The sequence below is a fragment of the Terrapene carolina genome, unplaced genomic scaffold (assembly GCF_002925995.2).
Source record: "Terrapene carolina triunguis isolate 2854851 unplaced genomic scaffold, T_m_triunguis-2.0 Scaffold180, whole genome shotgun sequence".
Taxonomy (NCBI): domain Eukaryota; kingdom Metazoa; phylum Chordata; order Testudines; family Emydidae; genus Terrapene; species Terrapene triunguis.
In genome coordinates, this window is record NW_020664531.1 from 1,662,346 (window position 1) to 1,679,103 (window position 16,758).

Here is a 16,758-nt window from a genome sequence, read left to right on the forward strand (position 1 = left end):
ATCCAGCCCTAGTTGATATTCATAGTAAAGTGAATAACTGAAACATTTGCAAAAAGTCTTCAGTATGTGGCCATATTGTTAGGCCACTTCATGATCTAGTCATTTAAAAATGTCCTCTTGCCCTCATGTCATCCTTATCACAAACAGTGGAGTAGAAAAATGGGATTCAATCTATTCTTCCCCCTGGAGGAAACACATACATCAACTCTCATACCATTCCTATTATTAAATGGCACAATAAGTGGAAGCATATGAAAAGAGTTCCGTCTTCAAGAAAAGGCACAAGGAAAATGTTTTTAAATAAAACTTCTTAGCAGCGAAGATACAAGAAGGCCGCATCCATCTTTTTTAAAACATTCCTCTTTTACAGACAATGGGAGCAAATGGACTCACTTTTCAGAAAAAGGTCAAATCTTTGGAGTCAGAGAATCCTCAGTATCACTTGGGAGAAAAGACAGTGCCACCTGGGAGGCACTAGAATGACTACATTCCCATTCAAGACTCAAAAGAGACACATTTATAGAAGGAACAGGAGATTCCCCACCCCCCTCCCCAGTATTGATGAACCTGAAGTTGTCAGAACTGGATGAGCTGCCCTTGACTGGACTGGGGGAATACAGTGGCAACGGGAATTTTGAGAGCTTAAAAACTTGAGATGGATACCAGTTGGGGAACCAGTGACAGACACAAAGGGAAGCTGATGCATGGAGGCCATCTTAATCTTTGGGTCTTTAAATATCTACATATATCGCTGCATCATCTTATGTAAATTGTCTTTGTAACATTTAAACTATAATAACTACACCAGAAACAAGTTACCATGCTACATAGGATTATGTAAGCAATTATTAGAATTGATTTTTCTTTCTTTAGAAAATAAAGAACAAACAGTATATTATGGTGAAGTAGAATCTTCTTTCCAGTAGGAATAAGTCTAAGGACAAGTTCTTGCAGCTTTTTCTGCTAACCTGACTCCTCTGAATGGTCATTAAACTTTACAAACACTGGCTTTGCGATAAGCAGAAAGTTCTTGAGTAAAGAGACCACAAATGTGATACCTGTTTTAAAAAGATGAAATATGATCTAAAGCCCATATGAATTCTAATGAAATCTAATAAAAGAATAAGTGGCTACAACTGTGACCTTACTACTATAGCATAACATTTTTAAAAGAGTGATCATAGATTACTACATAAGGATCTAAATTAGATAAAATCTGTTTAGTTAGTGTATGTGACAAAGTGCAGCCCATAGAGCACTATAGTTTGCATTATTGCTAACTATCAACAATAAGTTGCAAGCATCATGATAGTTAGCATTTTTCTTAAAACCTCTGCTCCTGGAGTTCTGAGAATCTCAGCTTGCTTTATTTATTTTTAAAGAAAGGAAGTGTCTAGCTCTGCTGGTTGCAAAGAAAAGCTTGAAAACATGAATCCAACATGACAAAACCCAGATGGTAACTAAAGAACCATCTTGCCTTTTTAAGCAAAAAACAGCAACAACAAAAACCACTGAAAAACAAAGCCACTTGGTGATGACAATGCTGAATCTGACTCATGGCCACCATAATCATTAACTGGGCAGTGTAGCCCACCATGATTAATTCTATTAAATAAGAATATGGCGATTAGCATAATTAGATTGCCAGTGTGGTTCACAGCTAGGCAAAGCTTGGGCATTCAAGAATAAAATAGGCCAAGAAGGCTCGCCACTCCCAGCATTTAAACTAAGTAATAGCACATACTTTATAATCAAGCCCAGGACTAGAGGCATCTGAGCAGGACTTTCCCTATCATTACTGCTCCCAGCTGTGGCAGGTCTGGGTCCATGCACCAGAATCGAGAGCAGGAAGTCTGTCTCACCCCTGAGCTGAAGCATTGCTTATGGACAGTATCTTTGGGGAATTAAGCTGCAAAGCTCAAGCAAGTCTCCCCCGAGCATCTGCTAACTGCAATTTTTAAAATGCTTATATCTTGGCCAAATTTGGATAGATTTTCATGGTGATAGTAAAAAGCCCCCACCCAGCCAAATCTCAAGTCCCTGCTCTAAAGCCTGGGGGCGCTAGAGCTTCTTAAAGAAAAGGTTACCAGCATTTTTTAATATGGGAAAAACAATGTATTATCCCCCCCCCACCAAGTTTTAATTTTAAAAAAAAAAAAATCAATTTTGAGTGAAAATTTCCAAAAAAAAAAAAAAAATTCAACCTGCGGCAAACACCTGGCGTGTGAAATTTCAGCCCAGCCAGTTAAAGTTTGGCAAAGTTAGAAGCTTCTGAAAAATGGTGTTATAATGTGCAGCATTGGGCAACCTTAATAATAGGCAGTGTGAGCAGCCCACACATATACAGGACTAAAAAAAAAAAAAAAAAAGAATTAAGCCCTTGCTTGATAATGAGGCAAAAATAAGTTCATAATTTATCTTTTACTGGTAGTTACTTAAAACCCACTGAAGAGAAACTCTGAGAAATCAGAATGAGAAACTCTTGCTACAGATTTTGCTTGGTTGTGAACAAGGTTTAAGATTTAAATGAAACATATTTCATGCCCTGGGAAATCATTCTGGTGATGAAGCCCTCTGAATCTGACTGTGTTGTTGAAACAGAAGTTTGTTTTGCCTCTAGGAATTACAAATTGCCTGTTTGAGAGTAATTGAGCCAAATGGTAGCGTTAGCCCCCAAGTGAAATTAGTCCCACTATATGGAATTTAAAGCAGCTACAAATTTGTTCTATGTTCTTGATACCTAAGCAGTGACATTATTACTTGGCAGCAGTTAGCCAAATACCTGCATCTCCTTTTAATTAAGATATCATTGCTGCACTCTTTTTGTAAATATATATAAGTAAGACCACTATAATTTTCATTATGTCTAGGCACTTCACATGCTAAATAATTTTTTTTTTACACCATCTATAAAAGAAATGACCTCATCGCCAAAACATACTCGCATCTGAAGTGGAATATATATTCTGGTTTTTGGTTTAATTTACATTTTATTTTTAATGTTTTAAAAAAATCCATCTACAAATAAAGTAGTTCTCTCTGTATTTCGTGTGCAGGTGACAGTGTGAGAAAACAATAGGCCGTTACCTAATACTTGGGCTCTTCTTTATGCTAAATTATGGTGGTGCAAGAATAAAGAATACAATAGTGTATTATACATACATGCACCACAAAAACATAACTAGAGTAAAGGATTACTTAGGCTGCAAAGTCAACCACTCAAAAGTTAGGAAATGCCAGGATTAAGGTTGCCTGTGCAACCTTCATTGTCCCCCTTGTGCATATGCATTTTGATACAGTTTTTAATTACATGATCACATACTATTTTCTCCACAGGCCCTCTGTGTCATTCAGGGCACAGGATGGACAGTGCTCAGTGACCAAAGCAGTATTGTGTAATGAATGAGATGGATGTCTATTGATCTCCCTAGCATGCTTTGGGATTGTTTCATTTGTAAATTAAATGCATACCTGAGGCTTATAGTGTAGTTGGCTGTGGTGTAACACATTCTCAAATTTGAGGCCAGTTTAACATAATTTCCTTTATCAGCTTTTAAATACCGTTAGTACTGATCATTCCAAAGGCTCAAACATACATACTTTGTTCACTTACACAAAAGATAGAGAGATCAGAGGCACTTTGTTGTTCTGTGTGTGAAACCTCAGGTTGGATAGTGCTCCCCTCATGTGGGCCTTAGGAATTCAGCAGAGTAGGGAAGGCACCAGCATGGAGTAGAGGGGTATTTTAACAAACAACCAGGTTCCTAAGCCACTACCAACTATTGGGATGGACTATCAATTATTTTGCTTATTGGTAGGAATAATTATTTTGTAGATCTTTGTAATAACTTAGTTAAGGCAAAGCCTGAAGGGAGGAGGGGTGAACCTGACTCTCTGTGCCCTTTTCTTGATGTGTGGAGGGTAAGTGTCAGTGAAAAACAGGCATACTGGAAATATTTACACCTGCCAGACTAACCACTGGAAACCACAAAACCGCATCCTGTTTTCACTTCCTTTGTAACCAGCAATTGATTCTATTTGATCAGCTATGTAACACCTTTGATTGACATGTCTTTGTAACTTTGGGGTATAAAAGAGGAATTGTGAGTTGGGGTTAAGTGGATCTCATCATGGACACATTGAGAAGATCTCCAGCCACAGACGCAAAGCTGGCCACTGCAACGCTGTAGCTGAAGAATCACCCAAAGACCACTACAAACTCCTGAGGGGTGTTTTGCAGTTTGGGGTACTCTATAACCTATTGTATTTGTGCATGCTTCAGACTAGATAAAGCAGTGACTAAGTAGAGGCATTCCATTGGGAGTGCAGGGAATTAATAAAATACTGGCTTTAAGTGAAAGCATGTGGTTTTGATTTGTTTGTGCCAGCCACATAGCAGACAGAGGTGCTGCACCTCCCTTGGTTTGTCCTGATACCGACTCGGAAAGAGAAAAGTTACCAAGAGCTTCACATTCACTGGAACCAGGGTACTGAGAGATTAGGGTGACCAGATAGCAACTGTGAAAAAACAGGACAGGGGGTGGCGGGTAATAGGTGCCTATATAAGAAAAAGTCCCCCAAAATGGGACTGTCCCTATAAAAACGGGACATCTGGTCACAAGAGTAATAAGGGTTACAGAGAGCTTGGGGTTCACTAGAACACAGGTACTGAAAACTTCGACTTCACTCGAACCCCAGGTAACACATGGCAGAACCCTTAAGAACTATATAGGATTGAGACCTATATGTCAGTGGTCCCCAAATTGTGGGACACCTCCCCCTAAGGGGATGCAGAGGAACACTGGGGGGGGGCATACGGCTCTGCTCTGCCCCCAGGCCAGCTCCACCTCAAGCCCCTGCTCCTCCCCCATCCCCAGTTCTGCCCCCAGTTCCACCTTCACCCCAAGCTCCCCTGCTGAGCCAACTGTGCAGTCATGGGGGGAGGTGGTGCAGACAGATTCCATTACTGGTAAGTGGTGGCCGTGATAGGAAAAGTTTAGGCAACACTGGCTGAAGAATTATATAGGCCAGGGTCCCTCAGATCCCTGAATGATATTTGGTTGCTTTGAACACCTTCTATGCTTTTTGAAGGAGGATTTTGCTCTGACTCCACATGTGAAATATGTGGCTCAGGCCCATCTCTAATTTCAGCACATTACACAATGAACTGAGGGCCCACGAGAGTGAACATATCTTCTGCCAAGGTGATTGAAACAAGATAGTAAGATGAAGACAGGGAGTGTCAGAGTTTATGTGGAACAAACTATGGAAGTTACTTGATATATGGCAGATATAACAGTATAAGAAATAATGGTAAGGAAAGAGGAAAAAGTATTGCAACCATACGACAAATTTCTGAAGTATCTGTACATGCAGGAGACAACAGGGGAAACTGGTTACCCCCTCCTGATGAGGACATAAGAACAGGTAATTGGGTCAGACCAATGGTCCATCTATAAGGGTCTATGGACCAGAACCCAGGTCTGACTTTTCCACCATGCTACTGGTAAGCTGTGGGAGCACTGTGCCGAGCACGTGCTCCAGGAAGTACCACCCAAGGAAGCCAGAGTGATAGTATCTTGCAGCCCTCTGATGGGCCAAATGCCCTATTTAACCCTAGGAATTACCCCGGGAAGTTGTCTGGACAATCACACAGATTTTGACCTACAGTGACTCCAGACATTGCCTTGTCTCCTGATCTCCAATACAAACCTGACTCTGACCCTGATTCCTGCCTGGTTCTACCACTGACTTCCAGTCTCTGACCCCGGCCCGAATCTGACCCAGACTCTTGCTTATTGAACCTGACTCTTGTGACTCCTCTGGCTCCTGCTCAGCAACTATTGTCCCTAATGTGCAGACCCCAACCCAGCTGTGACTGCTCGCCAGACTGCAAACACCCCAGTCCCTTATACCATCTAGCCCAGTATCCTTCCAGATGATTCAGAGGGAGTGAACAAAACAGGGCAATTTATCCAATGATCCATCCTGCCATCCAGTCCCAGCTTCCAGCCAGGGCCGGCTCCAGGGTTTTGGCCGCCCCAAGCAGCCAAAAAAAAAAAAAAGCCACGATCGCAATCGCGATCTGCGGCGGCAATTCGGCGGGAGGTCCTTCGCTCCGAGCGGGAGTGAGGGACCGTCCGCCGAATAGCCGCCGAATAGCTGGATGTGCCGCCCCTCTCTGAAGTGGCCGCCCCAACCACCTGTTTGGTAAGCTGGTGCCTGGAGCCGGCCCTGCTTCCAGCAGTCAGAGGTTAGGGACACCCAGAGCACGGGGTTGCATCCCTGACCATCTTGGCTAATAACCATTGATGGACCGATCATCCATGAACGTATCTAGTTCTTTTTTGAACCCAATTATATTTTTGGCCTACACAACCCTCCCTTAAGCCTGTTGCCTATTAGTTTCATTGGGTGACCACTGGTTCTTGTGTTATTTGAAGGGGTAAATAACATATCCTTATTCACTTTCTCCACACCATTCATGATTTTATAGACCTCCATCATGCCCCCCCCCACCACCTTGGTCATCTCTTTCCCCAGCTGAACAGTCCTAGTCTTTTAAATCTCTTCTCCTATGAAAGCTTTTCCATTCCCGTAACCACTTCTATTACCTTTCTCTGTACTTTTTTCAAATTCTCAAATATCTTTTTTGAGACAACCAGAACTGCACATAGCATTCAAAGTGTAGGCATATCATGGATTTATATAGTGGCATGATGATATTTTTTTGTCTCATTATCTATTCCTTTCCTAATGGTTCCTAACATTCTATTACCCTTTTTTTTTTAAACTGCTGCTGCACATTAAAAACATCTGCTCAGAGAACTAGCCACAATGACTCCAAGATCTTTCTTGAGTGATAACAGCTAAATTAGACCCCATCAATTTGTATGTATAGTTAGGATTATGTTTTCCACTGTGCATTACTTTGTGTTTGGGAACTTTGAATTTCATCTGCCATTCTGTTGCCCAATCACCTAGTTTTATAACTCTTGATCCCTTTGTAACTCTTGGCACTCTGCTTTGTACTTAACTATCTTGAGTAACTTTGTATCATCTGCAAATTTTGCCACCTCACTGTTTACCCCCTTTTCCAGATCATTTATGAATATGATGAACATCACTCATCCCAGTACAGATCTTTGGGGGACCCTACTATTTACTTATCTCTATTGTAAAACCAACCATTTATTCCTACCCTTTGTTTCCTATCTTTCAACCAATTACTGATCTATGAGGGGACCTTACCTTTTATTCCATGACTACATATTTTGCTTAAGAGCCTTTAGTAAGGGACTTTCTGAAAGTCCAAGTACACACTATCAACTGCATCACCCTTGTTGACACCTTCAAAGAATTCTAAGACTGATGAGGCATGATTTCCCTTTACAAAAGCCATATTTACTGTTCCCTAACAAATCACGTTAATCTAGGTGTCTGTTAATTCTGTTCTTTACTATAGTTTCAATCAATTTGCCTGCTACTAAGGTCAGTCTTACTGGCCTGTAATTGCCAGGATCACCTCTGGAGCCTTTTTAAAAAGTCAGCATCACATTAGCTATCCATCAGTCATCTGGTACAGAGGCTGGTTTAAGTGATAGGTTACATACCACAGTTGTTAGTTTGTAATCTCCATGCAGCTTGCACACATTTCAGTCTTGTGACAGTTCCTCTTAATTTCCATTAACTAACCACCCCATTTTTGTGTAGATCTCCTTTTTGAAGTGAAACCCTGCTATGGTGGGTTTCTTTGGTATTTCCCTCCCCTACAAGGATGTTAAATTTAATTACATTATGGTCACTTCTACCAAGCGGTTCAGCAATAATCACATCTTGGACCATATCCTACGTGCCATTTAGGACTAAATCAAGAGTTGCCTCTCCCCTTGTGGGTTCCAATGACTAGCTTCTCCAAGAAGCAGTCATTTGTGGTGTCTAGAAATTTTCTCTCTGCATCCAGTCCCGAGATGACATGTTTACAGTCAATATAGGGATAGTTCCCTATATTGTTATTGGGTTTCCTGTTTTTGTAGCCTCTCTCATCTTCCTGAGCATTTCCAATCACCATCACCATCCTGCTCAGGTGGTCAGTAGTGTATTCCCACTGCTATGATCTTATTATTCAAACATGGAATTTCTATCCATAGAGATTCTATGGTACTGATGGATTCATTTAAGACTTTTACTGTATTTGACTCTGATTTCTCTCACATAAAGTGCCACTCCCCCTACTTTATCATTCCTATGTATTTTTAACCAAGTATTACCATGTCCCATTGATCATCATCATTCTACCAAGTTTCTGTGATTCCTATCATATCAATTAATCTCCTCATTTAATACCACACAAAGTTCACCCTTGTAGTATTTAAGCATTCTAGCATTTATATACAAGCACTTATAAACTATCAATGTTTAGTCAGCCTTCATATAATGTAACTGAATGGCACTATTTTGTTTTACTGTTTCGCTTCAGTTCCCACCTGTACTTTATCAACTTTTATCCTCTTCTTTTTACTAGACTATAGAGTATCCCTTTCAATAAATCCTCCCCTAAGAGACCATCTGTCCAAATCGCATTCTGCTCCATGCCTATGAGCTTTTCCCCAGCCCTTAGTTTAAAAATTCCTCTAGGACCATCTTAAATTTACATACAAGCAATCTAGTTCCTTTTTAATTTAGGTAGAGCCCATCCTTCCTGTATAGGTTCCTTCTCTCCCAAACAGTTTGATTGTTACTAATAAACCTAAATCTTTCCTTCCAACATCATCTCATTCACACATTGAAATCCTACAGTTCTGCCTATCTAACTGGCCCTGGGTATGGAACTGGAAGCATTTCAGAGAATACTACCATGGAGGTCCTGGCCTCTAACCTAGCAGTCTCAATTTGGCCTCAAGTACCTCTCCTATCTTTCCCTATGCCATTGGTATGTACCATGACCACTGGCTCCTCCCCAGCACTGGACATACGTCTATATCTAGATGTCTTGAGAGGTCTGCAACCTTCATACCCAATAGGCAATTCACCATGCTATTCTCCCAGCCATCACAAGCCCAACTATCAAATCCTCCATTACTATTATCTGTCTCTTCCTAACAGGGGTTCTCTCTCCTGGAGAGGTATTCTCAGTAGGAGACAAGTCATGACATCATCTGGAAGGAGGGTCTGAATATGACAGCTCACATTGTCCTAAAAGTGTATGTCCATTTCTACTCTGAATAAGAAAAAGGTAACAATATATTTTCAGATTTGAAGATAATTTCATTCCAAGGAAGACTGTCTTATGCCTCATACATTTTTCAAATGTATGGAAGGAAACAACTGATCAATATTTTAAACTTAAATTCAGACCATGCAGCGATATGCAAGGTTTAATGAAGTGAAATCTTTCAAAATGACAAAGTTTTCTGTGGGAGTATCGTGGCATTAGGAGCAATTATATAGGGTTGATTTAATCAAACAAGATATTTGCTGGCAGATCAGACTGAATTTCTTTCTCTGAAAGCATCTGTTTAAACTTTTGAAAGCTTTTTGTACCCTTTGTTGTATGGATATTAGGGTGTCTAGAAAAAGACACCAGGATAGAGAATAAATCTCATGTAAATGAGGTTGAGAGTGTGCATCTTTAAAAAAAAGTTTGCTTGTAAGTAGAACTGTGCTGAAAAAAAAACCATTTCCACTTTGAGCATTTGCATACAAATTTATGGAGCAATTTGGAGTCTATTTACAACTTATTAATTCTGTTTGATGATGAACTCTATGTTTATCAAATTACAAATGCTATTTTGATTGAAAGGCTAGTTTGCCTTCTCTGCTGTCTTTTTATCTCTATCCTGAGTTGAAATTCCAAGAGATAGTGACAGAGTGCTAATAATGTGGAGGAGGAGGAGGTCATTAAACCTTTATGGTCCTCTATTCAAGTGGAAGCACCTTTGGACAAAAAGTTCACTACTGCCCAGAGGAACCAGTCTGCGCAGGTGAGCTGGTAACTAAGCAACTGATCAGCTGATAGGGGTTTTGGAGCTCACCAGGATATTATCTGACAAAGGAAACTGGAGACCTATAAAAGGAAGGCACTCTGATCAGCCATTTGAGAGAGGTGAAGAGACCAGGACCCCAAGCCCAGGCTCACCAGGAGGAAGGAAGATGATGAATGTAAAGCAGAAACCCAGACCCCATGAACAGATACTGACCAATTCCAAAGAGCTCTTGGAGTGTAACGAAACAGAGGCAGGGATTTGTGTTCAGCAAACAGTAAAGAATTGCCCACAAGCTTAGAGCTCTTGGAAAGGGGGTGCTTAAATTACTGGTGTGTCTTAGGGGTCAGCGGTGGTCCTGGGTAGGGTTGCCACCTCCAAAATGCAGAAAAACTGGTCATTGGGCACTCCCACCAACAAAAAGGGTCCTGGTCCCAACTCTGGCTAATTACTAAAATGTTTTAGAGAACCATGTTACACCCTCAGTCTCTCTCTTACACGCGGTATTTTGATGTGAATTTATCATTGTTCTGGCCTTATGCTAACATGGCACTGCACTCCAGTCTAGGGGGTGGGAGTTGTAGAGCGAGCTAATATGTCCCAAGTTGTGGGGAGGGAAGAAGCACATTAAATCTTTGAACTGGGAAGGTAGTACAAGAACTGGCCAGGCCAATTAAAAACCAGCCAGATGGCAATCCTAGTCCCATGGACCTAAGGCAGCTGGTTTGCAAGATCACACTTCCACAAAGGGGTAGCAGACAGAGGCTGTGCTGAGGAAGCATTCCAGAGAGACCAAAGACAGACGGTGCTGGACCCTACCCTCATTAAGGGAAGCTTAGTTACATCATGGTGGGACTCAAACACAGCAGCTCGGTGAACATGCAGAAAGGGGAGCTCAGTTAGGGCTGTGACAATTATTATAAGTGATATATTTTGTGAAGATGTGATTTTTTTCCTATTAGTGAGAATTTTATCCAAATACAGATGCTGAGCTGGGTTAACTGAAACCTTATGATTGCTTCCTCCCTGAGCATCCTGAGCTACCACAGTTGTGGGTTCAAAATACTTGCACTTTGCTCAACCTTGCCTGTTCATTTCAAAGTGCCTTGCAGAAACCTGACTTCTGGAGGAGCGCTGTTGGTACTGCAGCCCCCAGCCACTGGATTAAGCTACATTACCTGTTCCAATGAGAGGTAGCAATTCAGTGTTGTTTTAAGACATTTTTCCATCTTTGAGAGGTTTTTGTGGGGAAATTTTGACTGAAATCTTGTCTGCTGTTCTAGATTATGTCCTTTTTTTTACATTTTGCTATTCAATATTATGGGCAGTTTCCTTAATAATGCCCACATTAAAATGAGATGAGTATCTCATGAAATTGTCACAGTGATTGTGTACATAAATAGATCAAGTACTTTCTTGCCAGGGGATTCAGTCTCTATTGGCCTCAGGACAGCAGGAAGACATTCCTTCCCCTCCTCCCCACTTTTTTAAAGGATATTTTCTCCCAATGGGTCAAATCCAGAGGGGTGTTGAGCACCTGTATTTTTTTTCTAGAGTCAATGAGTTGCAGGTGCTCAGCACCACTCAGGATCTCTATGTCTCTTCTGAAGGGGGACTGGCTTCACGAACACGCTTGCTAAAGTCTGTCTAGAGGAGAGGGAAGCATCTGAGATTTGAAAGACGCTAGAGACTCAGAGTTCTCTGTGTTCAGAATTTCATAGAACACGTGTCTTGGGCACCTCCCTGGGGGATAAACTGGTGACCACTAGAGCTGAACGCATGAGTCTCTGTAGCTTCAGCTAAAGACTCTAACTGAAAGCAATAACAGAACCACATCCTCTGTGGAGTGAGCAGAAGGGGATGCTAGTGCATGCTGACCAGTGGGTTATACCACCATGCTGGAGAACTTTGCACTTATGCCATAAGCCAATTCTGTGGATGTGTGCTGTAATATTTAATAAGCACTCAAGTTGGTTGTAGAGAAGGCACTATTGCATGGCACTCAGCTCAATCAGATTCTGTTGAGCCATCTACGATCATATATTCACATAGGGCATGTTCTAGGCAAATATGCCTGTCACTCCCATACCCATTTTACATCATTTTATTAGAATAGTTGTTCACAGTAACAATAATCCCTATCCTTAAAGGTGCATAGTTGAAGAAGCTTTTAGAATTTATGATGGAACCAGCCTACAGAGACACACTTAACTTTGAATGAGAGTCCTTTGTACATGCAAAAGCTAAAGAAACTGCAAAACCCCAGGTCAGATAACTTTAAAAAGAAGATGGGAAATAGTTCTTGGTTACAGCAATGAATGTGACTAGAAAGCAGCATGTTGTATCTTAGCCTAGAAATGAATAGATGCTCAAAAAGCTATTTTGTAGCAGGTGGGGGAACTAACATAGCACTAGATCTTGTTCCGCTGTTGGCAATGATAAGAATGTGGATGGAATAATCCCTTTGCTTACTGCTGCAGCATAAAGAGCCAAGAAAACTGAGCACATGCCATGCAACAAACACCCAACCCCCCCCCCCCAAATCTTCAGCTGAGGAATTTTCTGTAGGCTCTAAGGGGCAAAACAAGAAACAACTGAATTTTATCTGTGGCTCTAAAATGTGACTATCATTTAAAATAGGATAGAAACACTCAGAAATTTGGATTCAGTTGCAAGATTAACCTTTAAAAAAAAAAAAACAGAAGGAGAGGGAATAGAAGGTATAATATTCCAGTCAAAAACTAGGTAGAGTCCAATTGAAACAACCCAATTTCTTTTTCTAACAGACTGAAGTCCAGAGATGTTGATGAATTCTAATTTAGACAAGGAAAGCACTAGGCTGTAAATCCAATCAGGGATTTACTGGTCTTGTCAACTGTTTTGTGTAAGATAATAAATACCTCCACATCTATTAAGAAAGTGAGGAATGAGACTAAGGCCTGGTCTACATCTAAAACGTAGGTCGACCTAGCTACATCTTTCAGGGCTGAAAACAATATTCACACCCTGATCAGTATAGTTAGGTTGACCCAACTCTCAGTGTAGACACAGACAGGAAAGGTGGATGACTTACATCGATGGAAAAGCCTCCTCTGTTGATGCAGGCAACATCTACACTATGGTTTACAGTGGCACAGTGCTGTAGCTATGCCGCTGTAGTGCAGGCAGATCCTAAGAGCCAGATCCTGCTTCCATTGAAGCCAGATGGTAAAATTTGCATTAAATTCAGCAGAAGCAGCAGTAAGCCCTGTTGAAAAGTCATTCACTAGCTGGTGTGCATCCTTGCGGCTGGGTGCAATGTAGCAGGCCCTCTGTCTCTGTTGCCTCATGGGCCACAGCTTGGGCCACTCTGAGGTCTATTCCTTTTCTCAACTCAGGCCTCCAGACAGGTTACTTGGAGCCTCATCCCTTCCAGGGTAACAGAAAAGTCCAAACAAACCCTGAAGTTCACTGACCTTATCCCACCTCTTCAGTCTTGGTTCAGGTGCAACCACGTGGGCTGCTGGGGTTGGGGGTGCCGGGATTAGGGTGACCAGACAGCAAGTGTGAAAAATCAGGACAGGAGGTGGGGGGGGGGGCAATAGGAGCCTATATAAGAAACAGACCCCAAAATCAGGACTGTCCCTATGAAATCAGGACATCTGATCACCCTAGCTGGGATTGGGGGCACCGGGCTCAGGGTGCTGTTTTTGTTCACGACAAAAGGGAAAATAGAATGTCTGAAGTTAAATGTTTCAGGTATTCCATACGTGGACTCATTTTTCACTAACCTCCTAGAATGTTCTGGACCTTTGTAGAATCTCCTGGAACCTTCCAGACTTTTTGAGAACCACATTTTCCTCCAACCTCCTAGAATATTGTCAGCCAGTCAGATGTAAGTGTGACGGGTTGAACCCCTCCCCCATCCGGGATGCCACCTGATGTACTGGAGTTTAACTGAGCCTCTCCTGCTCAACTAGCCTGGGTTCCCTCTCCGTGCTTTGCTGAATTAGGCTCTCCGGCCTCTTGCAGCACACACACACACACACACACACAGGTGGGGCCACACCCGACTACAGACACAGACTGAAGTCAGCTCTGTGTGAGAGGGCTCCCGCAGCACTCACGTGCCCACCCCTTTTGGGAGACAAAACCAAAATAATACTGTCTTGCACTGTATAGAAATATCTGCACAGCACAAGCTCATAAAATTCACCCTCTTCCTCAATGTGAAAAGAGATATGCATGACTTCTTGCACACACACACACACACACACACCCCCGCCCGCTCCCAATTAGAAATTGCATAAACTGGGTTTACTAATAAGCAAAACAAAATTTTATTAACTATAACAGGCAGATTTTAAGTGGTTCAGGGGATAGAAAACAGAATAAAGCAGATTACTAAGCAAATAAAACAAAATACAGAACTAAGCTTGACACACTAGATAGGGTAAGAATTTGCTAATTTGTATCCTGAATGATAAACAGGCTGGCAGAGTCTTGAATTGCTTTGTCTTTCCCAGGTTTTCTTACACAGGCTAAAATTCCTTCCAGCCTGGGACCATCACTTTCCACCGTTCAGTCTTTGTTCCTAAGGTGTTTCCAGGTGTGTTGTAGGGAGAGTGAGGCCCCCTCACGGTATCATTATCTCTCTTTGATATCTTCCCCCACTTGCTGGAAAGCTTTTTTCCTTTGACCTGGGTCAAACAGTGCCCATCGTGTAGAGCTATCTCTGAGAGGTTTCTGTTGCACACAGTTCCTGGGGTACTCCTTATGCTTGTGTGCATTTCTTCAATAAGCCACTAACATTGTTTGGCCTCATCCAATGTAGCACATTTGAAATACAGAGACATGGTCAATATTCCCAGCTTCAGATACAAAAATGATATATGCATACAAATTGGATAATCACATTCAGTAAATTATAACTTTTCCAATGGTATCTTACAAGATCCATCTTGCATAAAGTACATCTCAGTTATGTCATATCAGTATCATAAGCATATTTCCATAAAGAATATGGAGTGCAACATCACAATAAGAACAAACTGAAGTGAAGTGAGAGCCCAGCTGCGATATTGTGAATCTTGTTTTATTGTGAAAGTGTAGTTGTGTTTTAAGACTTGAAGAGTAAGTAGCAACTAATAAAGGACATATTTAATGAGACGCCATAGAGATCTATTGAATGCCTGTCTACCCAACAATATAAAAGAAATACTTTTACTTCTTTTATCATGCTTAACACGTAATGTTTGATGACTGTCTAAGACTGCAGAACATAGACTTTTGCTTTCCCCAATACCGTCTGTTTTCCCCCATAGAAAATAAAAGAAGAAGCCTTCAGGGGCTCACCATAGGAAGCAAAGAGTTCAATTGCAATCTAGTTTGCTGCAAGGGGCAAATTTGATGGGAAACAAATGGGGTAGGGAGCACCAAATTTGCTCCTTGACTGGGGTGCCATTTGGTCTAGGTCCAGCCTTGGAGGGGGGCGGTAGGGAACGCAGGCTGAGACTTTTTCTCTGGGGTCTAGTCCAGGGCCCTTCTGATAAGCAGCAAGGATCTATTTCTTATTGTCCCTCTGTAGCTCCTTGCGCTGCTTCCTACCTTTACCTCTCTGAAGATATCTGTCATGGAGCTGCTTTCTCCAGTGCCCTCTGCCTTATGTTTTGTCTCTCTGCAGCTTTCGCCCAGTCTGTTACCAAGGAACTTTCTTGGGAGACTCTTAGTCTCTCTAGTAGTTACCCTCTCCTGTCTGAGCCACAGCCTTTTACCCCAGCTGTGGTTAATTGGCCAGTTAGTTGCAGCTGGAGAGGTAGCTGGGCCATCTACTAAACCCTTCCTGGCTGCCACAACCTGGGGTCTATGCATAGCAGACATGCCATTTATAATGGACTTTACTTTGTTTCTGCTGTGTCAACTTGAGCACCGTAGAGCTGTTCATGCTTTCACCCACTTAAACACTTTAGTTTAACCCTTTCCAGGCTCAGGCCCTTAATTGTGATGAAGAAAATGTTGGTCAGCATGATAAAGGCCGGAGACCCTCACAACTGGTAGAAGATTATTTCTATTATTTTTCAGGGAGAAAATGGAGGATACAGAATTCATGGTAAAAGTTTCAAAGCTATTTAACTGAGTTGGATGCCCATTAATTTCTAGGGATAACTGGACATCCAGATTCCTTCAAGTCCTTTGAAAAATCTCAGCTCCAACCATCCCCACTTCCACGCTCCTAAATTTGTCTCCTTTTCCAACCAATCCCAATCTCTCCCCCCCCAACTCCTAGTGTCTTCCTCTTGCCAGTTTTCTGTCTCAATCTATTCCTTCTGCTACTCCCTGTACATCCTCTTCTAGGCTACCTGGGAGTCAGTAGGAGGAGCACTGAAAGCACGGCGAGGGACAGACTTCCTGCTCTCAGTTCTGAGATTGTTTCACTTCCTGAGCCATGGAACCAGTGAGATGAGAACCCAGGATCTTTGGCACCCTATATGAAAGCACTGCTTCTAGGCCACTAAGCATCACAGCAGCCCACAGCCACTAGGAGCAACAATTGCAGGGAAAGCCTAGCTCAGCCCTGACAGCTCTGGGATGGCACATGCTCTGTTCTGTGGGGACCATGCATGGGCAGGCCAGGCCAGTCACAGGTGCTCCGAGTAGAAAATCTTTGCAGAATTTAGGTGCCAAGTTATAATAAATCTGAGCATATGAAAACAGATTTTTTTCCCAGAGGCTCATAACTTGATCAAATTTGGGTAGTATTCCCATAGAAACAGCAAACTGATGATACCGCCCCAGT